This window comes from Caretta caretta, chromosome 1 (assembly GCF_965140235.1).
Source record: "Caretta caretta isolate rCarCar2 chromosome 1, rCarCar1.hap1, whole genome shotgun sequence".
Lineage (NCBI taxonomy): Eukaryota > Metazoa > Chordata > Testudines > Cheloniidae > Caretta > Caretta caretta.
Window position 1 is genome coordinate 300,485,444 of NC_134206.1, and position 27,692 is coordinate 300,513,135.

Below are 27,692 nucleotides of genomic sequence, written 5' to 3' on the forward strand. Positions count from 1 at the left end.
TCTCTGAAATGCTGGCAATTCTACACATAGGGCCAGTTAGACAGGCAGAACTGCAGGGTCTCAATGCATGGATGATATGATGGTGTTTGGAAGAGGGATATAGGTTTATTCGGAACTGGGGAACATTTTGGGAAAGGAGGAATGTATAGGAAAGGACAGGCTCCACCTAAACCAAAATATAACCAGACTGCTGTCATGTAAAATTTAAAAGGTCATAGAGGAGTTTGTTGGATCATATTAAAGAAGTCCTGTATTAAAATCACAAATGAGTTTGATTCCCCATAGTTTAAATTCCAAAGTATTACTAATTAAGAGGTCTCTTGGTTTTTGGTCTCTTGTTTTTACTGTTTTTCTCCCTCTGTGTGTGCAACTTGCAAGCTGACACAGTCTGTTCTCAAAGCAATAGTTTGTAACAACAACTGCTCACACAGAGACAGACTCAAAGCGATACTTTGTAACAACAGAAACAGCACACACAGAGACTCCCCGCCCTGTTGTTGTATTTATCTCGCTTTGTTAACAATTGTGATTAAAATAGAGATAGAGGATGCATGTGGATGGATGCTTGGTGCGGATAATAAATGAATGATCAGGGAGGTGCCAGCCTAGGAATCCAGTGTCCATCGGCCGAAGGCAGCGTCAAGTGGAAACAACCAGAGGACCCCCGGAGGGCAGACTGGAATCCACCGAACAGCCTCAAGGATGGGAGAACCGAAGAACAAGATAAAATCTGGCAGCACAGAGCCCATCAGGAATGTGCCATGCTGATTGATTCAGCAACAGCATAATGAAGCAATTCCCATAGACTGGCATAGGAATAAATTCCTATAAAAATGGACTCTAGAAACTGAGAACTTTGGGGTCTGATTCTGCAAACCAACTTCCAGGAGCATCAGATGTGCATCTGACAAGGCCCTGCTCCCTCCTCTCCAGGACATCTGGCCAGTGGCTTGGCATGAGCAACTCTAAGGTTGGTAACTATAACAACCTTGCAGAACTTGTGTGTGTGTGTACGAATGAATGTGTGAATAAATATGAAATTGAATGGAATGTTATAGCTATAACTAACTGCTTACTATGATCCTTTCTGTATTCACAATAAATGTGGCATTTTGCCCTATCCCCTTTAATAATATTCTTCTGGTTTTTATTTTATTGGTATAACAAGTTTTTAGACTAAGGGCAGGGGAAAAACCAACAAGTGTAGAGGAGCACAAGGTTTGGAGAGAGATATCCCTTACGGTAGGATTTATTAAAGCAGATCCTCGATACTCTAGTAAAGAGGAGAGGATAGATGTTGATACAGTAGGCAGGAACGAAAGAGAAACAGTCAAATGAAAAAAGAGTCCCATCCAATTATATCGCATGAAGACAGACAAATATTGACAGATTTTATAAGTGCTTGTATACAAATGCTAGAAGTCTACATTCTAAAATAGGTGAACTGGAGTGCCTGGTATTAAAGGAGGATTTGCTGGAATAGTCATCACAGAAACTTGGTGGAACAATGATAATCAATGGGACACGGTAATACAAGGGTACAAAATATATTGGAATAATAGAGTGGGTCACACTGGTGTGGGAGCGGCAGTATAGGTGAAAGAAAGCACAGAGTCAAATATAATAAAAATTTTAAATGAATCGAAGGGAAGATCCTCTTATGGATCAGTAACTGGTTAAAAGATATGAAACAAAGGGTAGGAATAAATGGTCAGTTTTCACAATAGAGAGAGGTAAATAGCGGGGTCCATGAGGGAGCTCTACAGGGGCCAGTGCTGTTGAACACGTTCATAAAAGATCTGGAAAAGGGGGTAAAAAGTGAGGTGTCAGAATTGTGAGATTATACAAAATTACTCAAAATACTTAAATCCAAATCTGACTGTGAAGAGCAGGGTGTCACTAAGAGTCACTAAACAGGGTGACTGGGCAACAAAATGGCAGATGAATGCAAAGTAATGCACATTGGAAAACATAATCCCAACTATAACTACAAAATCATGGGGTCTAAATTAACTGTTTCCACTCAAGAAACATTTGAGTCATTATAGATAGTTCACTGAAAACATCCACTCAATTATGAAGTGGCAGTCAAAAAAGCTAACAATGTTAGGAACCATTAGAAAAGGGATAGAAAATAAAAATGAGAATATCATAATGCCACTATATAAATCCATGGTACGCCCACATCTTGAATACGGTTTGCAGTTGTGATCACCCTGTCTCAAAAAAGATGTATTAGAATTGGAAAAGGTTCAGAGAAGGGCAACAGAAGTATGAGGGGTATGGAACAGGGTCCATATGAGGAGAGATTAAAAAAAGCCTGGGACTTTTCAGCTTAGAAAAGAGACAAAACAGACACAGATTTATGAAGCTGTGACTGGAGTGGAGAACGGTGAAGAGGGGACTTGAGCCAGGAGCTCCCACATCCCAGGTGAGTACCCTAGCCACTGGGCTAAAAGTGATGAGGGAGGTCATCCTCCCCATCCACCAGCTTCTAGGGAACTGAGGCACCAAACTCAGGCTTTGTGAATCCCAGCAGTTTTCTAGGTGCCTTAAAATTAGGTGTGGTGATGCTCAACCTAATTGCTTAGGAATGCTCACTAAGTTCCTTTGTGAATCTAGCCTTTCATGTTCTCATTTTCATTTGTACTGTGGTAGCATATACAGGCCCCAATCAGCAATCATTGTGCGAGGCACTGTACACACATAAAAGATGGCCTCACCCCAGAGATCTTATACCCTTCCCTTTCAATTGTTAGAATAATTAAAATTTATATTCACACATTGATAGCAGAGGCTAAAGTTTCTATATTTTTCAATATATGGAAAGTCTTCAGTGACCATTTTAAAAAACTGGGGGAAAATAAAAGTTGGAAAAAATCAATCATCAACTGAGTTCCCCACTCCAGGGGAATTAATTAAAATTATAACTCTGTCCAGCAACAGTCCTATGAAACCCTGCATGGAATTTTAAAAAGTTCAAGTCCCCTGAAAAAACCTCAGAGAAGGGTGGCAGCAGCACCATCACCTTCCATCCCACGTTAGCTCCTTATATAGGGCAGCTGAGTCCATAAATGGAAAAGTGACTCTGGCCAAATTTATGCAAAAAAGCATTGGTACGAATTTAAACCTCCCACCTGTGCAGAATCAACATACAATAATTGAAGTACAGCTCTTCAGAGCACTATACATCTGCACAACTTCCTATTAAACAGTAATAATCTCTAACACTAATCACCCATGGTATCCTTCCCTCCCCACGGCTATTTATCTGGTAGGGGATGACAGGCATCTGAAAGAAAACAGGGAAATTATGAGCAAGATCCAAGATATACAGACACAAAAAAAGATGCAAAGGCCACTTCATCCTTCTACATGTTGAAGGATATTCCAACACTATTAAAGATAAGTCAGTACCAAAAAACATGATAGCAAACAGCATTAACAGCAGCAAAACAAATGATACAGTCACTGAAAAGATACTTCCTCTCCAGCAAAATCTGAATGGATTGCCTGGCTCATTCAGGCTAAAGGTTTATGCAAAGACGATACAGCGAGAAAATTAAAACAGAAAGTATCATGATATGGAAACAGATTTTATTGATTACACAGAGTTTTATACAGCTCCCAAAACTATAATAAGCACTTGACAGAAAACACAGAAAGCTTGCGTTTTCCCCCTGAAGATCCTACAAGCTAAGCTTTTTACGTGACAGGGTAACTGTAACATAGGTTATGTCTACAACGGGAGCTGGGAGTGTGATTCCCAGTTCATGTAGATGTATCTGCAACAGCTCTCATCCATCTAACACTCTAAAAACAGCAGTGTAGCCAGGGTAGCACAGCTGGCTGCCCAGGCTATCTACCCAAGTACGTACCCTGGGTATGTACTCAGGGCGGCTAGCCTATGTGATCCCAACTACATTGCTGTTTTTAGCATGCTAGCTCTGCACTAGCTAGTGTGGGTGTGTATACAGAAGCTGGGAAGCACACCCCCAGCTCCAGGGTTGCACAGACATTTTGGGGCCTGAAACTAAATCTGAAACTGAGCCTCCCCGCCCCCTTCCAAAAAAAATTCCACTGAAGGGAAGCCTGTGAGGGGGGAGTGGTTGGAGAGCAAGCCCAACTACCACTCACCCTGCAGCAAAGACTCCTGTCCCATGGGGAGAGGCCCAGCTCCCTGCTCTGGCCATTACTACCTGGCATATGGGGTGGTAGCACTGAGGGGGCAGTCAGGGAAAATCTGAGTGGCACCTCAATCCTGTGCACCAGGTCATATTGCCACTCGGCTTAGGAGCTCTGTCAAATGAGGGCCAAAGGCAAACTGCCCCCTCTCTGAGTGGCTGTGCCCAGCTCCATGAGTAGTCATAGCTAAATAGTAAGGACCAAATAGGGTTAAGAAGGACGAAGGTTACGGTGATATGATCATACATAGGAATTACCATACCAGATCAGGCCAATGCTACAACCAGTCCGGCAGCGTCTTTAATAGTGGCATGCATGAGATGCTGGGATATATTAGCAGGAGTGTTGTAAGCAAGACATAGGAAGTAATTCTATTCTACAGCACGCTGATTAGACCTCAGTTTGAGTATTGTGTCCAGTTCTGGGTATCACATTTCAGGAAAGATGTGGACAAACTGGAGAAAGACCAGAATGATTAAAGGTCTAGAAAACATGACCTCTGAGGGAAGATTGAAAAAAATGGTTTTGTTTAGTGTGCAGTGGAGATTATGGAGAGGAGACAGGGTAACAGTTCTCAAGTATATAAATGGTTGTTACAAGAAGGAGGGAGAAAAATTGTTCTCCTTAAACTCTGAGGATAGGACAAGAAGCAATGGGCTTAAATTGCAGCAAGGGTGGTTTAGGTTGGATATTCAGAAAAACTTCCTGTCAGGGCAGTTAAGGAGACTGGAATATATTACCCAGGGAGGTTGTGGAATCTCCATCATTGGAGATTTTTAAGAGCAGGTTAGACAAACACCTGTCAGGGATGGTCTAGAAGACAATACTTAGCCCTGCCATGAGTGCAGGGGACTGGACAAGATGACCTCTCAAGGTGCCTTCGAATCCTACAATTCTATGCTTTTGAGAAAATGTCAGAATCACCCCTTAAAGAACAGCTTCTTTCTAAAACTTTGTTAGTTATTGGCTTATACCCTGAAGCACAGAGTATGTATCCCTTATCTTTTCTGTTCTCTCTAGAGAAACTGTGACTGTCTACTGCTTTTTTGAACACTGCCAAGCTCTTTGCTTCAATTCTATGTGGTGGGAATGAGTTCAACAAGTTACTTATATCAATTTTAAATTTATCGTCTTGTAATTTCAGTGTACATCTCCTTGTTCTTCTATTATTGGAAAAGGTAACTAGGAGTTCCTAATCTACCTTTGCTATACTATTTGTTATACTATATATCTCCACTCCCTTTTACATGTCTCCTCTCTAAAATACAGTCCTAGTCAGTTTTAGTTTTCATCATATGTAGTTGTAAACTTTCAGCACCCCTCAACACTGATCAAGAAGAAGTGGTACCATCATGTTAGGTAATAGCATTGGTTTTAGCATTTTTTTAATCCAATTCTCAATACAATGCAACATTATTTCTGACTGCTACTGAGCATTTAGCAGCGGTTTCCACTGAGCTGTGTAGAATGATATTTTCTTTTCTTCGGTGATTCCAATTAATTTTAAAAGACAGCAATGTATAATCGTAGTCCAAATTAATCCTTCCAATGTGCATTATCTTCCATTTGTAAACAATTTCATCAGACATCATGCTGCCCATTCACTTACCTTTATTTGCTCCTCTGGAGTTCTTCACATTTAATTAAATTTACTTCCTTTTTTTAATAAACCCATTCATTTCTAGGTATATTCTAAGGTACAATCTTTACACATCACTACATCTCACCACAACAGGTCTACTGAATCTATGTATGATATTAGTTTCAGTAGCTTGGCTTTCTGAGGACAATGACAGGACAATCTTAGTTGCAAGCTGTCACAACCTCAGGGGTTCCCCTGGGGAAGGCAGATCAGCACTGCATGTTGCTAACACTGTTGCAAGCATCGCAAAGCATTTTGGGGAGGGTCAAAGGTGTGAGTGGGGAGTGGAAAATCCTTTTGCAGGCTGCAAGAGGCCAAAGAGGGAAGGAGAAAGAGAGCAGAGAACGGGTTAACTCAACACTGGACTGAGCTTGCTAGCTGCAAAGATAAGATGCTGGCCCCAGTCCAAGATCACGGCGCTAAACAAAAAGTTTATCTCTCACCCAGCCACAGCAAGCCATAAGAAAACCAGGACTGCAAAAATAAAAAACATGGGCAAAACAACAAGGGGGGGGGGGGAAGGCAGAGCTTCGCATCCCTAAAGCCGTTGTGTTTTAAAAAAGAAAAAAAGACCACAAAAAGCTGGTTTGGACTGGCACAAAAAGCACCAGGAACAGAGGTTGCAAAATGAAACACCTCCAAAAAACCCCAGGACTTAAAACCCTTCTAAAAGCTGAAGTAATTCAGAGATCACAATGGACCCTGGATGACCCGTGCGCATAGGACAGAACTACCGTCTACCCTTCCCCCTCTTCTTCTTACGTTACACCCAGGCCTGGCCAGCCTTGGGTAGTGCGTGTGAGAGTGTGAAAGTGGGTTAGGGCTTGGGACACTAACACTTTCTTCCTTCCTCTAAGTGACGTGGGAACCCCCCATCCCCCAGTACTCTCTGTTATTTTATTATTTTATCAATAAAGCTTTAAAATTCAATTGCTTGATGTGCTCCATTCCCTCCCCCTCCCCCCCCCCCGCAATGATCCTGTGGCCTCAGCCTGACACCTCAGGCAGATTGGTAACAGAAATCTGTAACAGTTTTGGTGGAGAATTGTGGGGGGGGAGCCCTGCGGGGTGCACCAACTGTTTTGCCCTTGGTATTTCATGTTTGCTCTGTCCAGCACTGTTGGTTTTACATGTTTGAGGATTTTATGATTAAAGGTGTCCCCACTCTCAGCCATAGTAGGCCTGAGAACCAGAGAGAGGTTTAGCATTCCTCTCTCCATCCCGGTTGGCGGGGGTAGGGTGCAGGTGGGTATACTCCAAATTGTAGAAGTCCAGGGTAGTAGTAGGAAGACTCAGGGAGTCCCACTCCACACATGTAATCCTCAGTGCATATGACCTCAGTCGTAGTATGGCTGAGTTGAAGAGGAGGACATAGGGTGCCTCACTCTGCCCAGGAAGGGTTTTTGTGTATGGACCCTCGGTGGTATTGGACCGAGTAATATGGAGGGAGGCGTAGTGTCTCTCCCTCCAGCCCAGGAAGGTGAACATTGTAAGCCTCGGAGCCGACATGGGCAACGTGAAATTTCAAGTGATTGGAAAGGTTCTTAAGAGTTGTACTAAAACTGTAACAACATGTTCAGGAAACAGAAGGGTACAGCTGCAGACTCGGGAGTCCCACAGTCATGGACGATGGCATCAACAATGGGTTCTCAGCTAAACACATGGGCATTAGGGAGCATGGACGCGGAAGTCTGGCTCCCCAGCCCGCTGCTGTCACGGGAAGCTGGTGGACCTAATACCCAAGCCACAGGAGAGGCAACGAAGAGTGACAGAACCCTGCTGCCTCTTTCAAAGGGGGGTGAGGACCTCTCCCGGCTGGAGAAGGCTCTCACCAAGGTAGGTTACAATCCCTGGGGTTTCATGGCAGAGCTTCAGAGAAGAGTGCAGACTTGGCAGAATTTGTTAAACCTATATGCCGAGTATAAAAAGCAGAAGGGTAAGAACCTAGGGGCAGCTGTGGAATTGATTTGGACTGCAGCAACCATGTAGTATCAAATGTTGTCGGGACAGAAAGAGGAGTTGGGAGAAAGGGAAGAGGTGTGTACCCGACAGCTGGTGGAAATGGAGCAACTGAAAGCGCAGATTACTAACCAGGCTGCAACACAAACCTATGCCCAAGACAAGTTGCAAGCCTTGACACAGGACTTCCAGGTGGAAAAAGCGGAATCACCCACCTGGAAGCACTGGCTAAGCAAGTAGTGGTCCTTCAGGGGCTTGTCAAAGATTTGACCATTCGTGCTCAGCAACGCCACAATGGTAATGTGCCCACCATAAAAAAAAATATTAAGCAGTTAAAACGTCAGTTAACCGTGCGTTTGGTTCAGGAAGCAAGCCTCACAGGGGATGACTCGGGTGACCCTTGTGAGGGCTTTGATCTCTCCCTCAATTTTGGGCGGAACCTTGTTGCACCCCTATAGCAGCCCTCATTAAGACCGAGGAGAAGTCCAGTGGGTGAAGTGGGAGAATGTTGTATGTATGGCACCCCCAACTACTAGGAAAGCACCCCATGGGGTGATTATGAAAAGGAAAGGGATCATGCGTGGTGGGGGCTAATTAAGGAGCCCACCTTCCTCGCTAAATTGGTAGTGGAACAAAGCCTGTGCTCATGGAAAGGGACAGTGCAGCAAAAACAAAAAAAAGGATCGGGCCCAGACAAGCAGGGAGGCAGCAGATAAAGAAATTGGAAAACAGGTTAAAAGCCTTAAAAAGGCTGCCTGCTGGCTGCCCTACTTCCCCTCTCTGAGTGTCTGAGAGTGATTTTATAGTAGGGCTGAGAGAGGGCCAGTACGGAGTCTAGCACCATCAGCTCCCCCTTTCAGTGATTTTTATGGGTGGAGCTGATGCTCACTAGGGCAGGACCCAACAAAATATCTATGGGGGAGAAAGCACCTGGGAGTAGAAAGCGAGGTGCTGGAAGGTATACTAGACTGATCAGAAGAGCTAGGGTGCTACTTTGGACATTTTTACTTGGGCTCAAGTAGACTGTGTCTGCAGTACTGGAAAGGACACACAAGCTGGAGTACACAAACATACTGAAGGCACCGATATAGAGAAAGAGCTTCCACTAGAAATGGAGACGCAAGGGAAGAGAGATCCATTTGCTGCACAGAGGAGAAAGACCCTGGGTGAAAACCTGGCTTCACTGAAGTCAACAGAAAAACTCCCACTCTACTTCAGTAGGGTCAGGATTTCACCCCGTCTCCAGGAAAGAGAGAGAGATGGAGGAGAGAAAAAAGAGAAGAGGTAGTAGTTGTGTGTGTGGTCTGAGTTCTGTTCATAGTTGATGCAGTACGCATCAAACGCTTCAGAGGGAATGAACAGAGCCAGGCAATTATCGAGTGATCCATCCCCCGAGGTGCCATCCCAGCTCCTGGCAGTCAGAGATTTAGGGGTGCATCCCTGACCTCTCTCATATCCCCCCTTTGTGGTCTCTTCTCTCAGCTGAAGAGTCCCAGTCTTTTTTTAATCTCTCCTCATATGGACCCTGTTCCATACCTCTCATACTTCTGTGGCCCTTCTCTGAAGCTTTTCCAATTCTAATACATCTTTTTGGAGACAGGGTGATCACAACTGCACACAGTGTACGAGGTTTGGGCGTACCATGGATTTATATAGTGTCATGATGATATTTTCAGTTTTATTTCTATCCCTTTCCTAATGGCTCCTAATGTTGTTAGCTTCTTTTTGACTGCTGCTACACATTGAGCAGATGTTTTCAGAGAACTATCCATGCTGACTCCAAGATCTTGTTTCCTGAGTGGTAACAGCTAATTTAGATCCCATCATTTTGTAGGTATAGTTAGGATTATATTTTCCAATGTGCATTAATTTGCATTTATTAATGTCATGCACAATTGCACACATTTAGTAGCTTGTTTCCAACAGAGATCTGTAACTAAACATGAAGCATTAAAATTAAGTTCTCTCTAGTCCTTAAAAGCAGGGGTCCCTGCAGGCCACTGGCAGTGATCATGTTGTTTCTTCAGTGAAAAGATAGTTTCTAATCGCATCTTTTGATTAGATGACTTCAATATACCATTACTTACATAATAATTACTGATAACTATATACAAAAATTGCAGAAACTTTTACGTGACTATATTTAGAACAATTCCAGTTGAAGTTACTGACTTACCAAAACTGAAAGCTGATGGAATCTGAAATAAACTATTGTAACAGTCTTGAGCATTTCACTGGGTTTACGCTTATATATTAAATATATATACAGTCTGTATGTTGGTACACACACATACAGATGGAGAGAGAAACAAAAAGTAAGTATACATAGTACACAAGAATTTTTTTAAAAATTGTATATAATTCTGGAGTAAAACAAAATAAAAAAAATTCTGAGCACCCTGATTAGCTGCTTATGTAAATGGTGAGTTTAAAATGAAAAAAAGTTACATAAATATATAATAAAAATAAGCAGAAAATATAGTGTCGTGTATATATATGGCAAATGAAAGATTCTCAAACTACTTAACTTTTTTACTTTTCACTTCAATCTTTGCAGATTATTTTTCATATCTTTGAGAAAATACTGAGCAGTGTGCATAATTAAAATCCTTAAAAGACTACTTGACTTTTATTAAGTGTAATTTCTTCAACGGAATTAAAAACATACCAGCAACTCAATCTATAATTATTGATTAGGCATATTTAAGAATTTAACATATTACACACGTACTCATTGTCCCATTTTCCCTGATTTGTAAAGCGTCTTTCGATTACACAGTCATTTCACTCCACAGTACGTATGGGATCCATCCCATAAAAAATATGATCACCCCCTATGAGTTTTGTTACCCTCAATGGACTCCACATCTGCAGAGCCACCAACTGATTCAGTAAATACATAAAGATGCTGGTATCTATTGGAAGCAAAATTAGATTTTCTAGGCTTCCTCAGCATATCATTTGTGGCTTTTCCTGAACTGCATTTTAGAGTCACTATTAAAATCTTTTTAACATTTGCTTTTACAAGTAGTCCAAATTGTACAATATCATGGTATTTGTGGTATTCTATTCTTAGTAAATGGAATATCATGGTAATGTTAATTACTTGGTAAGGCACTTCTAAATAGTATAATGGTATCCACTATATTCTATATTTAAACAAGGTATTTTAGAGGAAGTCGAGGACAATCTTTGAGCCAAGGGTTATTCTTAAAAATATAAAACATCCCTGACTCCATAACACCACAACAGATCCCACTCATAGTAGACAGTGCAGGTGTATAAATAGGATTATTTATTTATTTTTGTGTATGTGAGCAGTGAATCAATTAACGTATAGCAACACAGTACAGTTCTCTCAGAGCTATTTCAGGCTGTCTGCCGAGTCAGGAAGACATTACTGAATCAAGTTAAGTTTGGTTCACAAAACTTAAGTTTTGAAGGTTGTCATCTCAATTATCAGGGTAGAGGTATTTTAAAAAAATACAAGCTTAGCACTGGATTAGTGCTGTCTTGACGAATCATCATGAAACAACCCAATCTCACTTACACAGTGAGAGACTGTATCCTGGAAAGTAGTAACTCTGAAAAAGATTCAGCGAACATAGAAATGTAGGGCTGGAAGGGACCACAAGGGGTCATCTAGTCCAAGATTAAGTAAAGCTAAACCATCCCTGACAAGTATTTATCTAACCGGTTTTTAAAAACCTCCAAAGATGGGGATTCCACAAAGATGGGGATTCCACTGTTGGTAACCTATTCCAGTACTTAACTATAAGTTACAGTAAGAAAGGTTTTCCTAATATATAACCTAAATCTCCCTTGCTCTAGATTAAGCCATTAGTTCTTGTCCTGGACACAGAGACCAACTGATCACTATCCTTTTTATAATAGCCCTTAAAATACTTGAAGAATTATTAGGTACCCCTTCAGCCTTCTGGACACAGTACTCCAGCTGAGGCCTCACCAGTGCCAAGTGGAACAGGACAATTACCTCATCTGTCTTACATAAGACACTGCTGCTAATATACCCCAGAATGACATATTCCCTTTCACAACTGCATCACATTGTTGGGCATATTCAATGTATGATCCTCTATAACCCCAAGTTCCGTTTTTGCAGTACTACTGTTATTCCCCATTTTGTATTTGTGCATTTAATTTGTCCTTCCTAAGTGTACTACTTTACAATCTTTATTGAATTTCATCTTGTTGATTTCAGACCAATTATCCAATTTGTGAAGGTTGTTTTGAATTCTAATCCTGTCTTCCAAAGTACCTGCAACCCCTCCCAGCTTGGTGTCTTCTACAAATTTTATAATCTTACTCTCCAGTTCTTTATTAAAGTCATTAGAAAAAAATAATGAATAGTACCGGTCCAGGGCAAACCCTTAGAGGACACCATTAGATATGTTTGAAAGCAAACTGTAGATAACTACTCTGAGTACAGTCTTTAAACCAGTTATGCACCCATTTTATAGTAATTCCATCTAGATCGGATTTCCCTAGTTTACTTATGAGAATGTCTGTGATTAGGCCAAAAGGAAATTAGGTTGTTTCAGTATGATTAGTTCTTCACAGATCCATGTTGTCTATTACTTACCACCTTATTATCCTCTAGATGTTCACAAAATGATTATTTAATTGTTCCAGTATCTTTCCAGGTATCGAAGCTAGACAGACTGGTCTAGAATTCCCTGAGTCCTTTTTGTTCCCCTTGTTAAAGACAAGTACCTATCTTTGCCCTTCTCCAGTCATCTGGTACTTCACCCATTCTCCATGTTCCTGAAGATAATAGCTAATGGGACCAAGATTGCGTTAGCTAGTTTTTTATATACCTTAGTGTGCATTTAGTCAAACCCTGCTAACTTGAATACATCAAATATATCTAAATATTTTAACCTGTTCTTTCACCATCCTGGTTTGTGTTCATTCTCCCTTTTTGTTTATTGTTAATATTAGTATTTCATAATGGTTTTAAGAATCCGGTCACAATTAACTTTTTTAGTGAAGACCAAAGCAAAAAAAGGATGAAACACCTCAACCTTCTTGATTTCATCCATTAGCTCTCCTTCCTTGCTAGTACTGGACCTACAGTTTCCTTGTCTTTCTCTTGCTCCTAATAGGTTTATAATACCTCTGCTTATTGCCTTTTATGTCCCTTGCTAGGTTTAACTCATTTTGTGTTTTAGCCTCTCTCATTTTTTCTATACTTGTTTGCACTATTCATTTGTACTCATCCTTAATAATTTGCCCATGTTTCCACTTCTTGATTTTCAGAACTTTAAAGAGCTCCTGAGGCAGTCACATTAGCTTCTTACTATTCTTCCTATCTTTCCTTCATTTTGGGATAGTTTGCTGTTGTGCCTTTAACACTGTTTCCTTTAGAAACCACCAGCTCTCTTGAACATCTTCTCCCCTTCATTTTTTTCCCATGGGAACTTGCCTATCACATCTCTGAGTTTGCTAAATACTTTTTTTGAAGACCATTGTCCTTATTCTATTGTTCTTATGCCTTCCTCTCCTTAGGATCATGAAATCTTTCATTTTATGATCACTTTTATCCAAGTTGCCTCGCTCAAGATTTGCATCCAATTCAAGTCCAAAATGGCTGCCTTCCAGTTACTTCCTCCACATTCTGAAAAAATGGACAGTTTGTGTTTGGCCATATTACTTTTCCAACAGATATTTAGATAGTTAGAATCCCCCATTACTACCTAGTCTTGTGCTTTCGATATTTCTGTTATTTGTTCTAGAAATGCTTCATTCACCTCCTCTTCCTGATTTGGTTGTCTACAGTGGACCCCTACCATGACATTGCCCCTTTCCTCTTAACTCAGAGACTTTCAACTAGTCTGACTTTCCCCTCCTTCTGGACCTCAGAACAAGTGTGTATATATGCTTGATGTACAGTGCAACAGCTCCCCTTTTTCCCCTCTCCTTCCTACACAAACTGTACTCTTCTCTACCAGTGTTCCAGTAATGAGATTTATCCCGCCAACTTCCTATGATGACAATTAAGTCATAAATTATCTTAGTTACCAATACTTCTTGGTCTCCCCGTTTTTCCCTACTCTTTGCATTTGCATATAGATATCTAAGATATTGAGCAGATTCCCTCACTGTATTCCCTCTTGTTGCTCCTATGTCACTGTTGCAATTTTCCAAACTGGAGTCGGAGCCAGGAGTCATACCAGGAGTCAAAGCTGGAGTTAATAACTGGGGTCAGGACAAGGGAACAAGAACAAGGACGAAAGCAAGGTAACAAGAACGAGGAGTGGGAACCAGGCAAGTAGGAATTTGGTCTTAGAGGTTTGGTCAGCAACAGGCCTAGTGACTAGTTACTCAGAAAAGGAGTGTAGAAGGAACAGGAGGGCCGTTACCAATGTTAGGCCGTTACCAATCAGCATTTAGCTGCCATTCAGCTGATCCTGCTTAGTCAGTGGATGTAGCCTCTGTTTTCATAGTATCAACTGCAATTTCCTTATCTGGATGAGGCACAACAAGTAAGGTTCCTGTTCAGCAATCCCATAGGCATGAGTTCAAGACCAGTGGTCCCTGACAGTATCTGTTCACTTTTCAAGACTCGTATCCTAACTTAACTATGAACATTAATGCAGCTATTAAAAAAAATTAGAAATGTACTTGGTAGTTCACTATGGATTAGGGACTAAAGACTTCATTAACAGAAGAAAAGGACCTAAGGGTTACAGTGAATGAGAAGCTGGATATGAGTCAACAGTGTGCCCTTGTTGCCAAGAAGGCCAATGGCTTTTTGGGATGTATATGTAGGGGCATTGCCAGCAGATTGAGAGACGTGATCGTTCCCCTCTATTCGACATTGGTGAGGCCTTATCTGGAGTACTGGGTCCAGTTTTGGGCCCCACGCTACAAGAAGGATGTGGAAAAATTGGAAAGCGTCCAGCGGAGGGCAACAAAAATTATTAGGGGACTGGAACACATGACTTATGAGGAGAGGCTGAGGGAACTGGGATTGTTTAGTCTGTGGAAGAGAAGAATGAGGGGGCGATCTGATAGCTGCTTTCAACTACCTGAAAGAGGGTTCCAAAGAGGATGGATCTAGACTATTCTCAGTGGTAGCAGATGACAGAACGAGGAGTAATGGTCTCAAGTTGCAGTGGGGGAGGTTTAGGTTGGATATTAGGAAAAACTTTTTCACTAGGAGGGTGGTAAAACACTGGAATGCATTACCTAGGGAGGTAGTGGAATCTCCTTCCTTATAAGTTTTTAAGGTCAGGCTTGACAAAGCCCCGGCTGGGATGATTTAGTTGGGGATTGGTCCTGCTTTGAGCAGGGGGTTGGACTAGATGACCTCCTGAGGTCCCTTCCAACCCTGATATTCTATGATTCTATGATTCTAACCTGGAGCAGATGGGAAAATAAAAAACCTGTTATAGAACTGAACGTTTGAACTTGCACTTCTTTTTTGATGCCACATTTCTTTGCAAGTATATTCAGACCTTTTTTTTAAAAGGGCTAGCCAATTACCAACTATAGAGCCAACTCAGATGCACTCTAATTTGTAATATAAAGAGCTTAACATGTTCCAGATGCAGAAGTCTAGCTCATTTTGTAGAATGTTTATCCTATGCTAAGAACTTCATACCCACACACTGGCTCCAACCCATTGCTAACGCCACAGTGCCATACCAAGTGTGATGTACTGTGAGGGTGCCATCTTTCAGATGAGATACTGAACCAAGTTTCTTTGTGGTATCTGTCCAGGTAACAGTTCCAAAATCTGTGGCAATTTTCTGAAGAGCAAAGGAAAGTCCCAGTAGCTTTACTTCTTTCTTTAATTTTAGCAAATCTAGTATTTTCTCCATTCAACACTTCGATTGCATTTAAAGGGGAAAAAACCCAAACACACACACACTTCTACACAGGAGAGTCACATCTCTTCCCAATATTGGGCAGAGGCCCTGGTAGAGATTCTTTTAGTAGTCTCTGATAAGGCCTTCTCACACACACAAAAAAAAAGGAAATCAAACACACAACTGAGGAGCTAGGAGGGGAGGATGTGCCCAGCAAAACGGAAAAAGAAGGGGGAGAGGCGGCACCCAAACAAGGAAGCTGTAAGAATATAGCTATTTAGAGCAAGTCTTTAAGTGCTGTAATGAAACCTGTAATGAAATCTTACACAGAAGTATAAATATAAGCTTCTTTAATGTAAATCTTGCAATCTATTTACTAAAATAATGGAAATAGTGCTGCTATATGCCCATTATTTAGTTTTTCATTTCTGAAGTAAAACAGATTGGATAAGACGGATCCCATTTGCTCCCTAGCATCTAGGGCACAGATGGGTGGAAAGTACATTCTACTGATTGTCAGCTAAGACGAGCATTGGAACATGACATTCTTAGTGAAATCATTATTGCTCAATTCAACAGGACTGGAGTTTCTTGCAGGAGAGAGGATTCTGGTGCCTCTTACTGCCTATATAAAGAATGACTGCTCAGTTGTCTTTATCTTCAGTTACATGGGTCTCTGCTTATTAATTTGAAAACTAAGGGGTACAAACACCTCATGACAATATTTGAGTTGAGGGGCAATTCCTGTCAGGAAGTCCAAACTCTTGTTTCTGGTGGGCCTGTCAGATCAAATAGAATCCCTTAAACATCACTTATTTGAACTCTGCATCTACCTTGAAGACCCTTGCACTGGGAGCAGGCTACACGTTAGCCATAGTTTACAATATTTAAATATGTTCTTGTTCCAAGGTGGGGGAAAGGTCCCCCTTATCTGTGACAAAGGTGAAGGCTCACATCCACTGTGCTAGAAGTTATGAGTGGAACAAGTGTCTCAAACCCTCTTTTTCACTTAGTCACCCATCAGCTTAGTCACCCAATCAGCTCATCTGTGAGGCTACTACATGGCTTTTACACAGAAGTCACTCCCATCACTTCCTTCTGTCTACCTTGACAGGACAGACATCATGGCCCCTGTGAAATTATCCCAGATTTAACAGCCCCATCAAAATATTTGGATAAGTTTCTTTAGATTGGCTCTGAATGTGCAGTTCAGAACACTGAAAGATAAAGAATGATAATAATATGGAACTACGACAAATTTCTCACGACTCATGAGAGACGAGAGAGCAATTGGACAAGGGTGATCCACTGGATATACTGTACTTGGACCTTCAGAAAGCCTTTCAGAAGGTTCCACACCAAAGGCTCTTTAGCACAGTAAACAGTCATGGGATAAGAGGGAAGATGCTCTTATGGATCAGCAATTGGTTAAAAGATAGGAAATAAAGGATAGAAATAAATGGTCAGTTTTCACAATGTAAAGTGGTAAATGGTGGGGTCCCCCAAGGAGCTCTACAGGGATCTGTGCTGTTTAACATGTTCATAAATAATTTGCCAGTGAGGTGGCAAATTGGCAGTGATACAAAATTACTCAAGATAGATAAGTCCAAAGCTGACTGTGAAGAGTTACAAAGGGATCTCACTAAACTGGGTGACTGGGCAACAAAATGGCAGATGAAATTCAGTGTTGATAAATGCAAAGTAATGCACATTGGAAAATGTAATTCCAGCTATACCTACAAAATGATGGGATCTAAATTAATTATTTCTACTCAAGAAACGGATCTAGGTGTCAGCATGAATAGCTCACTGAAAAAATCCATTCAACGTGGAGCAGCAGTCAAAAAATCTAACAATGTTAGGATTCACTAGGGAAAGGATAGATAATAAGATGGAAAATATCATAATGCCACTATATAAATCCATGGTACACCCACACACTGGATACTGTGTGAAGTTTTGTTTACCCCATCTCAAAATAGATATATTAGAATTGGGAAAGGTACAAAAAGGGCTACAAGAATTATTAGGGGGTATGGAACAGCTTCCATATGAAGAGAGATTTAAAAAGTCTGGAACTGTTCATCTTTGAAAAGAAATGACTAAAAGGGATATGACAGAGGACTATAAAATCATGAAAGGTATGGAGAAAGCACATAGGGAATTGTTATTTACCATTTCACATAACACAAGAACTTGGGGTCACCCAATAAAATTAATACACAGCAGGTTTAAAACAAAACACAAGAAAGTAACTTCTTCACACAATGCACAGTCAGATTGTGGAACTCATTGCGGAGTTAGTGTGAAGGCCAAAAGTATAACTAGATTCAAAAAAGCGTTAGATAAGTTCATGGAGGATAGGTCCATCAATGGCTTTTAGCCAAGATGGTCAGGGATGCAACCCCATATTTTGGCTGTCCCACTAAGCCTACAGCTGCTACAGGCTAGGACTGAACAACACTCGAAATTGCCCTGTGCTGTTTATTCCCTCTGAAGCATCTGGCACTGGCCACTGTCAGAAGACAAGATACTGGGCTAGATGGACCATTGGTTTGAGCCACTATAACCATTCTTATGTTCCTTTCATCTTATCTACCTCCTAAGAGGATCCATCTATTTTCTTACACAGTTAACGATGAGTGACAATACACAAGTGTAACTTCTCTTTGCAAGTAAAACTGATTATGAAATATTCTTTTAAACTATAAATTTCCCAAACTACACAGATTTAATGTCCTTTATTTTAATTTCTTTCTTTCCGAAAAATTATATGAGACTGCATACCTGATGGGCAAGCAACCTTTTTGCACACAATCCATTACAGGCTAGGCAATCTGGTATCTTGCATGCATATCCTTCTGCATTCATTTCTGGTTTGCTAGCAATGCTGTTCAGTGCCTTTCTCAAAGCTAATCATACAGCCCCATATTGTTCCTACTGACGTCACAGGGAGTTTTGTCATTGATCTGTGACATCAAGATGAGCCCTTTATTAGCATTTCAGTCCCACTTTAACCCCAAGGGGTAAGGTCTACATTGTAACAGCACAACACTGTTAACAGATACCATAGTTAATCTATTTCACTATATAATGCAAACTAAAAAATTGATAAATTGTTTGCAAGACATGGTACTAAATTAAATTTAACCTTTTACAAATGAGCCAAAGTTATTTCATGTCTAGGAAGAGGTCAGAGTGCCAAAACAAAATGAAGGTGATTTGAAATAAAGATGCAAATACACCTAAGCTGCTAAGTGATCTCCCTTATTCCAAGTTATCTTAACTCTACATCTCCCTGCTGCAGTGAGGAAATCAACATTATTGAGAGTTAATGCACAAGTTTTCCAGACAGACGAACAGTACAGAACATTACCTGGAACATCAAAACATATAAATGGGTGACATAGCCACTTGTAATGTGCTGATGATGATTGAACAAATTCGTTCCCCAAAAAAACCTCAACTGACTTTTCTTAAAAAACTAAAACACAAGCCCCCAAACTGTTGAGATGGCTTGCACGTATATGTCCAAGACACTGCACAGGTAATGACCCTATCTAGAAAAAACAATTCTATATATTTATGTCTAGCTTGTGCCCAGTTATATTAGAAATTATTTTTTTCTCAACAGCAATTCAGTCAAACAGAGTAGACCTCTTCATTTTCTAACTCAGGGATAAGATTGTAATACAGCGGGAGCTGAGGCAGTTGTTTTATTCCTCTCAAGAGAGATGAATTACTCATGATTGCTCTCTCTGTACTGGCTGGCACAAACTTTTCAACAACAATCTACTATTTAGAAAACAGACTGGCCTTTGTACTTAGTTTATGACTTCACCAAGGGCACAACTCTTAAAGTACTTTAATAATACAAAATAATGGTGCCTACATAGTGGCCAATTGCATATTTATATAAGTTAACATAATATAGAATAGGTAATCAAATATATCCTGCTAATGGCTTCCCAGCTGAATGTTGATCTGAACCGTTTTTACCAGTTCCAACGTATTCAGCGGTGCTGAACACCAGCAGATCCTGATTAAGTTCTTTTCCCCCAACAAAATGTAAAGTATTTCTTTTTCATTAGATTAATTCTGATACAACAGCACATGCTGGACATAAGTCATATTGCTAATACTGTAGTGTTTAAAACTAGGAGTCTTAAATTGCACCTGTACTTGAAAGGTTTCACTGTGTTGCCCGGTGAAGTTAACTGAAATAACACTGAATTCCTGGAAGTTATATATTTACTCATGTATCAAGATGAGACCCTAACTCTTAAATTTTATCATTAAAAATAACAAAGATAGTTTACTTTTGTACAACACAGAGCACAATAGGGCCTCAAGTACCTACCAGGATCAATAGGGGCCCAATCAAAAACCCACTGAGACAATGGAAAAGCTGCCACTGACTTCAGTCAGCCTTGGCTCATTCCCTAGCTGCTACTGTGAAACAAAAAATAAGTAATCCTATCATAACATACTGCCCTTCTGTCCTTGTTACCAAAGAAATCAACTTTCCAAGCCATAAAAAAGCATAGACATTCAAAGGAGAGAGTCAGTTCTCTCCAGAGACCAAGTGATAAATCAGGGCTCATAGGTGGATTATGAAAAATGCAATACCTCTAAAGATAGAAGATGCATTTGAACAGAAATGGTGCCCATGCCATATCTAGTTTCAATGGCACTGAATAAGTTTATTCGGGGGGGGGGGGAAATGTCATGAAATTTGAAAGAGTACAGAATAATGAGGCCACTGTAACAGGTTGAGTGGTAGGGTTTAAACTTGAGGTGAGGTTTGACAAAGTTAACTGCTGACTGAGTTAACTGTTTTCTTTCAAGACTCCATCAAGTACAGAAGTATTTAAATTAGCTAAGGGTTATTATGAAATTAAGCTTGATCTATTTAAAGTAATTGGACAAACCAGAACTAAGGTATATATGGTGTGCTTAAGTTAAGAGACAACATGTATAAGGAGAATTTAAGAAGGTATTTTACAGAGAAAGTAATAAATAGGAGGAATTATTATTTATTTGTATTGTGGTAGTACCTAGGGGCCTGATTCAAAGAACAGGACCCCCTTGTGCTAGGCATGATATGAACATAACAAAAAAATCTTGTCCCCATTTGCAAAGAGCTTATAGTCTGCTGGACTGGTGCCTTAAAGATTTATACATATGCTTAACTTGGCATATTGAGCGTAGTCCCATTGACTTTAATAGAACTACTCACAATGCATAAAGTTAAGCACATGAGTAAATCCTGGCAGGACTAGAGCCTAAGTATAGTTGAGGTAGCTAAGTCAAATATTATTAATCTATTTAAGCAAAACTTGGGTGATTATGTAGAATTTAATTATTTTAAAGGGTATAGTTTTGGCTCAGGAATAGCTGACAGCTTTCTAGGAGCTAATGGTTTTCAGTTTGTTTATATGGAAGCGCTTTTCGCTCTCCCTCTGGCAGAAACTGTTAACGATTTATAAAGTGAAAAATACAAAACTTTTAGAAAGTGTAAAGCTGTTTAAAATACATAACATTTAGACAAGAGGTGGCTGAGTAGTCATGAGTCCATTCCAGACACTACGAGACTGGGCTTCTTCTGGTTCTTTACTACCATATAACAAGAAATGCTACTTTATGCTTTTTAAACAACATATTGATAAACATTTCCAAAATCTGTATAGAATTGTCTTATTTCTGAGCTTTACTTTAGTCAGGATCTCACATACATTATATTGCCCTATGCTGAACATCAAGCTGTATAGGGGGAAGGCACATCAAATGTTCTTCAGAACCTATCTGTTTCTGCACTATCTTATGCCTTCATTCCAGGTTTTCAATCCATTCCCCCACCAACAGAAGTCACCTAGGAGTACACTCTGTGTGCCTCCCTTCCATAACTCACTCCTTACAACCCCAAACCAAAGACCATTAGAGACAACGGGCAATTTCCATTCACTCAGAGAGCCTTAGATCAGGCCTTATGGGAGTGAGTGTGGGAACATTATGTACATAGCGTACAAGAGGGTGGCATTCTATCTGCTTGCTTCTCAGACATCATATAATAGTGCCCATTGCCGCTGCCTTCAAACAAGAAGTGAAGGCTGTAAATATCAAAATATTACCTCAAACTAAAAAAATGAAGTAAATTTATAAAGTTGAGTTTTACTTTAGATAAGGTTTAAAAACAGAAGCAGTGTCCGGGATGTAAAAAACAGCAAGACCCACCTCTGTGTGTCAGATACATACAATAGTCGAATTTAAGGATATCATAATTACCCATCTTTTTAAATGTAAGCTTAATGCAATGTAAAAATATTTTAACTCCCCAAGCGTTCATATCATTTTACTTAATTATTTAAATATACCAATGAATAATTATTTTACTACTGAACACTAGTGAGAGAATGTAGAAAGAAAAGTTACTTACCTTTACTATATGTGGTAAACTGTTTCAGTGCTGATCCAGATTCATTACCTACAAGTGAATACAGACGGAATTCAATCCAGTTGTTGGAGGACACTTTTAAAACATAATTTTCTACTGATAGATTGCTACATCTTATTGTTAAGATTTGTATAACAGACTTTCACAACACTCACTCATGTGCAGCGTTTCCAAGGAACAACCTGGCATTAATCATTTCCTGGGTTTCCAGTTAGTCACTCTGTGAGAAATAATTTAAAACATACTAATAAAATCCCATCTTTATTAACTAGTGGTTTTAGTTTTCCTGATTATTTAAATACAAGCTATTATACATTTCTAAGATCGTTAATATCATATCTCAAAAACTTTGTTCTTCAACTCTCACATAAAACTATGCCAAGCTCTCTGCTTGAACACATACTCTGTATCACCCTCACCAAGCTCCAACCTTCCCTGCCCCACAACTAATTATTCCTCCACACCCTATATTTTCCCTGTGATTTCTCTTATTTCAGTCTGACTTCCACATGCTAGATTTCTTTTTCCTAACCACACAGAATACTTTTTGATGGCCCAAAAGGCCCTCTCTGATATCTTACTTTCAAACCTTCTCAGATTTGCAGCTGCAGGTATCACCCATCTGCCTTTAACTGCATCCTCTAGCACCTTTTAGTACTACACTGGTCAAAACCAAACACTTGTAAATAAAATAGTATCTGGTGTGGACCATGGATCCAAGGGTAGTGTAGGATATTTCTATGGAAGATACCGATTAATAACCAAGCATCCACATTCTTCCCTATGGGCAATTTCCTAAGGCTTTTAAGATGTAATCTCACCTGTAACGCAAAGTGGACCATACTCTTGCCATTTTAGGATTCAGCCACATAGCTTTTAGCTTTCCATCCCCTGTCCCCATCTACATCTTCTACATTGTTGTTCTTCAGTTTCTATTACTGTAGGAAGGCTTTTTAATGAGCAATAGGGTAAATATTGTCCTTAGTACTAAAAAACAGCAAGTTAGATGGGTGATTATTTAAAAGATAAAGAGTCTTTTAGAAATAATATTCTACATCTGCGCTGCCTTCCACAACATACTCTCCTCTCTTACCTCCACTGTAGCACTGGGGCTGCAGTGAATGCAAGAGAGAAGATTATGTTGTTGAAGAAGGCGCAGATATGGGGAAGACTGAAAGAATAAGGGGGGTATGGGGAAGAAGAGAAAGGAAGGTGAGAGTTTTGGAGTGACAAAATGACAGAAGAAGTGTGAGGTTTGTAGGTCATAGGAGTACATAGACACTCAAGACTACACCCCATCAGATGCTGTGCCAGTTCTCCATCAAAGACATACCTGCCTCCTCCCCTCACAATATATTTGTCACAGATTGTTAGTAAACCACCTAGACCTATGTGGATGATATGGAGAAAGAGCAAGGCGGTCAAGAGGCAGTGCATCAACACTTGAGGGAACAGGACAAACCACGGCTGCGTCCTAAATTGAGTGTAAGGAATAAAAGATCTTATTTAGCTGTCACCCTCTTCAGGCAGGGTACCAACTGCAGGAGACATACTCTGCACCAGCTAGTGAGTCACTGGTGACAAGTCAAACAATAGTCCCATCTTCCCTGCAGGGGGCTTTAGCAAGCAGGGAGCAGCCTCTCAAGCTGTTCCTGGCCCCAGCCAAGCCTCTCTCACAGAATGAGGTCTGCTCTCCTTTGCACTCAGATCCCACCAGAGCTGTGCTTTCCCCCTTTTAACCCCACCCTCCAAATCTGACAGCAGGTGTAGCAGGGTGAGGCTGCCCACAGCAACTTTCCTGGTGGAGTTTGTACTCAGAACTTGTCATTTCAATGGTCATTAGTTTTAGGCCCAGACCCACAAAGGTACTCAGATACCCAACCCTCAGATTAAGGCATCTAAATCTCACTTTTAGGCAGCACTGTAATCCACAAAACCATTGCTCAGCATCTGGTAGGCACCTAAACTTACTCCACATCTAGATTTTACAATAGAAGTTCCTAGATGCCTGTTTCCACCTCTGAGCGTGTGCGCTGCTGACTCTCTCTAGGCACCTGGACATTCACCTCCCACCTAAGCCCCAGTGTGTTCCATGAACTGGGGGAAGACAGGTGCTTCTCCACCTAACTCACCTAGACAAAAGTACCACCATTCCTCCTTCCCCCAGCCCTTTCAGAAAGAGAAGGTACAAGTTTGCATCACAGTTTGTAATCTGGATTGAGAAGACATGCTGAGATACAGAAAAGTTAGCCTCAGGGTCCCTGTGATGGGGTATATAAGTCACACTGGGATAGCAGAGGTTAAGAAACATTTCTGGGCCCAGATTGCTCTGCCCTGTCACACCTGCAGAGCCTGTTCCAACTGAAGGAGGAGCTGAAAAGGGAACCAGACAGCTCAGAGGGGACGGAGGGAGAAACAAGACAAGACAGGGACAGTAGAGGCAGAGAGACCTATCTTAGGAAACCCTGAATAAGGTACAGCCAGAGTCCTTACTGCAAGTGGCAGCTATCCCAGGCCCTGGAGGGGAAGCCAGGGAAAGGATTCCAATGAGAGGTAGCTGGGAGCTCTCTCTCAGGCTGAAAACTGAGAGAAACCTTGGAGGCTGACTGGAGACAGGGGCTGATCTTGGACTACAGCCTGCCTGAAACCCAGGGCAGAGGGAGAGTGACAGACCCCAGGTGATGACAGTGAAACCAGGAAGCTGGACCAGTGAGAAGCTGGGGCTAACATGCAAAGAAGGTGGCTACCAGCTGAGCTGAAGATTCAGTTGTTTTGTGCTATTTCTTCTTGGACTTTAAGACCTGGTGGAGAAGCAAGAGGTAGGAAGTGGCCCAGGAAGGCAGCCCCAAAGCAATCCAGAGTGTTATCACTGCCTCTCATAGAGCCCTGGGTTGGAGTCTTGTGGAGAGGGAAGACCCAGGCTTCCCTACAACCCCACCCTTTCTTCCCTTCCTTGGAGAGGATGAAAAGATAGAGATACCATAAGCCCTGTGGCAAGGGCATGCCACCTTCAGAGAGGGGCTGAAGATGCTTTCTCTTGGTGGGACTGCATATATTTTGTAGGACTCTTACCTCAGAAGGGGGCAAACTCAACTGGTGACCTGTCCAGAGGGCCAAGTCACTACCTACCAAAAGATGGACTGCCACAGCACTGGAGTGATTGCTGGCAAGGGATGCTGGAGACAGGGAGCCAGTGAATTCACCACTAGGCAGCAGCACCAGTAAACTCAGTTCCCATCACAGTCATATACATTTATTTTGAAAAATTATACGCAATTATTCAAAATATGTGAAGTTTTAATAAAAATTCTATTTAATAGAATTAATAAATATATAAATATTTAATAAATATAATAAATTAATAATAAAAATAAAAATAAAAATAAAAATGTTTTTATACATTAAAATATGTTAACTAGTTCCTATCATGTATTTAGTGGAAGATCCTAACATTAAAAATATATCTAGACTTCTATATCAATTTTTTTCAAAATATGTTTGTTATATAAAACGCTGTATTTGTTTTGCTGTTTGGATCTATGCCTCTCAAATGAAGCCAACAGCTGTTGCAGAATGCAAGAAGCAAACAAAGATGAAAGAAATCAATAGGCATTCATTTCAACCGTAATGGAAGGTAATTGAGGCAACAAGTGGCTAGAAGTATGCTGGAATAAATCCAATGCATTCTACCCCTTTCAACCACATTTTGGGTAATATTAGTCCATCATTTATGAATATTTCACCTGTTTGAGTATTAATTTTTAACATCTAGAGAACATTATGGAAAAACCTGTATCAGCTATACAGTTGCTAAAATAAAACAGGAACATGTTTTTTACTATGTAGATCAGGAAATTAGAAATGAATTTGCAAGTGTGATAAGATAGAACACACACAAAAAATAGGCAATAACGTAGTGGAATTTGAAGATTGGAACAGAGCCCCATTGGAGACCGTTGTTACTATTAATGAACAGAATAATACCATACTGAGGTTTAATGATGGGAGTCTTGAGAATATAGTGTGGGAAACTGCAAAGTCCCTGCGCATGTTCAAAGTGCGCATCGAAAAGTCAAAGGAATTCGCACGTGGTTTTGGAAAAGGTAAGGAGATGGATAGGCTCATTGCCGTGGAAAGTGAGTGCATCTTCGGTAGAATTTTGGGGAGTAAAAGTAGGGAGACTTTGTCCTTAAAAAGTATGGTGTATGGCAGATCTGCCATGAGTGCTGCAATTTCTCCTGTGTGTCTCGCAGAGGTAATTGCTACCAGAAATGCAGTTTTCATAGAGAGATGTAGAGGGAACATGTGGCTAATGGTTCAAATGGTTTTTGGGTTAGACATGTTACGACTATGGGAAGGTCCCAAGGTGGATTAGGCAGTTTGATGTCTGGGCATACGGTTTGGGGTCCCTTAATCTTGTCCAGTTAAGAAGGCAGGTGGTGCATATAGAATTTGTTGTGCTATGAAGGAGTACATTTCAAACTTGCTCTGAGCAAGTTTGCTCGGCCTGAGAGAACCATGAAGGAGCCAAACCTTGAGGTGTAACATGGTTAAATTGGGGTGGAGTAGTAGACCGTGTTCTTGGAACAAGAGATTTGGGCGGAGGGGTAGTGGGATGGGTGCAGAAAGTGTCATCTTGGTTAGGAAAGGGTACCATGTATGAGTGGTATCGGAAAAGGCATACATTAGGTTGGTGTTCCATAAGAACATGAACTCATCCCCCAAGGAGTGTTTGCCTAGTTCCGCTCTGGAACAAAATCTTAGGCATTTCTTGTTTGCTACAGTTGCAAAAAAGATCTGTGGTTGTGTATCCCCATGTGTGGAATATGTCTAGTACTATATCCTCGTTTAGTTCCCATTCGTGGTCTATGGGAAATCTTCTGCTGAGGTCGCCTGCGATGATATTGAGAAAGCCAAGTAAGCATGCAGCTGATATTTAGACATTGTGTCTGAGACATCAGTTCCATCGTTCCACCGCTTCTGTACAAAGGGAGTGGGATCGTGCCCCTCCCTCCCCCCTGCCTAGTTACATAGAACATGCAGGCAATGTTGTCTGTCATTATCCTGACACATTGGTTTTGTATGAAGGGGAGAAATTGAAGAAAGGCATATAGATATATCGCTCAGAGTTCTGTACGTTGATGTGAAGGGATGTCTCAGCAGGAGATGAAAGCCCCTGGGCAGTGTATTGAGGTATGTGTGCTCCCTATCTTGTAAGGGATGCATCCATAGTTATGACAACCAATGGGATGTCCTGTAGAAAGAGGACCCCGGAGCAAAGGCTGTCAGGCAATGTCCACCAGTGGAGGGAGTCCTTCACTGTGGGAGGTATGTATAAAAGTTTGTTCAGTCCACGGACATTCAGTTTGTAGACAGTGGACATCCAGCTTTGGAAACACCTCATGAAGAGGCGAGTTCCTGACTACAAAAAAGTGCAAGAGGCCATGTGGCCTAGGAGTTGTAGGCAATCTTGTGCAGCCACTTGTGGACTGTTGCACAGCTTGGCAACAAAGAGGTTGATGGTGTTGAAAAGGTGGAGTGGGAGAGATGCTATTCCTTTGTGTGAGTCGAAATGTGCTCCTATGAACTCCAGTTGTTGGGTGGGAGTGAGTGGAGA

At 40.9% G+C, this 27,692-nt stretch overlaps 1 protein-coding gene across 1 annotated transcript in view; it reads right to left on the minus strand.

Moving 5' to 3' along the window:
* Window positions 1–27,692, minus strand: part of CNTN1 (contactin 1) — a 448,663-nt gene that overhangs the window by 292,872 nt on the left and 128,099 nt on the right. The window contains exon 2 of the mRNA XM_048836059.2: window positions 22,058–22,105. The gene's annotated coding sequence lies outside the window, so the exon portion shown is untranslated. The remainder of the gene's footprint in view (window positions 1–22,057; window positions 22,106–27,692) is intronic.